Source organism: Belonocnema kinseyi, chromosome 10, assembly GCF_010883055.1.
Source record: "Belonocnema kinseyi isolate 2016_QV_RU_SX_M_011 chromosome 10, B_treatae_v1, whole genome shotgun sequence".
Taxonomy (NCBI): domain Eukaryota; kingdom Metazoa; phylum Arthropoda; class Insecta; order Hymenoptera; family Cynipidae; genus Belonocnema; species Belonocnema kinseyi.
In genome coordinates, this window is record NC_046666.1 from 75,673,893 (window position 1) to 75,675,757 (window position 1,865).

Genomic DNA, 1,865 nt, shown 5'->3' on the forward strand with positions numbered 1-1,865 from the left:
TAGCAGATAGATATATAAATAGAATCGACGAAGTGCTCCGACCGGCAATCGTGCATCTTCGAGTTTTCAAATTCAGAAGAGGAGAAATGGGTTGCACGCGCATTTCAGTCATTTACAGCGTCTCCTACTATATTCACACGGACATAGCCCTGTCATAGTATTGGACCGCATCTCGTTTCAGATCTGGGATCACTGTCTGCGCGTGCCACAAAGCTGCGTTCAGGATGTGACATCTATAAAAGATACTCTCCGAAGCAGATACAAACGTCTCATCCGGCAGATTTAGTCTTCCGAACTGTCGTCGAGGAACAAAGTATCTGCAACGAACATGCTTGCCGTCCCGGTAGTACTCTTTTCATTTAGAGTGGTTCCATGGACGAAGAACAAGCTAAGATCCCTTGATATCGAGACAAGAAAGGTTATGCACATTAACAAAAGCACGCATCTTAAGTCTTCTGACCCGCGGCTGTACATCTCACGCCGTCAAGGTGGCCGCGGAATATTGAGTCTTGAATGTCTTCACAACAGGATTATTCTGGGTACAGCACATAGAGTTGCAAATGGAAGTGAAAAAAAAATATCCCTTTTCTTAAAATGGTCAGGAATCATGAAGAAGTGGGCAAAGGAGCGTTTCTGTACAAAGCAGCGGAGGAGGCTGCTGAAACACTCGGACTCAACTTCAGTATTAGGGGTGAGCAAAATTCATGAAATCTTATCTATCTCGAGTACTCACTCCTGAAAGCCCGGATTAAGAATGCACAAAAGAAAAACTTTCGTGAACAGCTCCTCGATAAGAGGATGCACGGTATATTTCACAGAAATGTGGAGGATCAGTCAATATCTTGTGAGCTAACGTTTGCTTCCCTTAAATCTCCCGGATTGAAGTCTGGTACGGAGGGTTTCATTTTGGCATGCCAAGGTGGTGTCATTTCCACCTTAACATACCGTCGCCACATTTTGAGCCAAGACATTCCCGATGATAGCTGCAGGGCGTGCCATGCACACCCCGAGCATTTAGCTCACATACTATCTAGTTGTCCAACTCATGCGGGAACGACCTACATGCAAAGGCACAATGCGGCACTAAGAGTGCTTTATTACCATCTCTGTCACTCTTACGGCATTAACCTTAATATCGCTCCTCTAAATGCTCCGAGGAAAATCGAGTCAATTGTCGAGAATGAGAAGTGCCACATATACTTGAACATTATATTCTCGTCAATTGTTTCTGTTGCACACTCGAGGACTAACATGGTTCTTCTTGACTTCGAGAAGCGAACCATGTTCGTTATCGAATTTTCAACACCAGCTGACATGAACATCATAGCCAAGAAGAATGAAAAGAAATAGAAGTATAGAGACCTTACCAGGGAGTTGCAAGGATTGTACCTTGAATATTCTGTTAACATAATCGTCCTTATCATCGGCGCTCTTGGAGGTGTCAAGCTTTCACTCGTTAATAGCCTGAAAAGCATCCCTGCCTGTCAACAATATGCTAAAATACTTGCGGAAAAAAAGCAGAAGGCGGTAGTCCTTGGATCGCTCCGTGTTCTCAGGGTGCACAAATATTTTGCCGGATCGTCGTATTGATTCCGTTACAGACTGGAACCATCTTTCTCACGATCGTGAGATGTAGTTGTGGCTGAAATTTTACCGTGATTTCGCTGGGAGCAGGTGCAATTTTTCAGATTAGCTATATATACATATTATATTTGATTCTCTCCATTATATATACTATAATAATAATTAAAACGAAACATTTTTAGTTTTTACGTTTGGAATCTTTGCACCTCGTTAATTCGAGCAATCAAACCCCTTTTAATTATCAAAAGTACACGCCTTCGGCAGATAAATCAAAGGAGCCA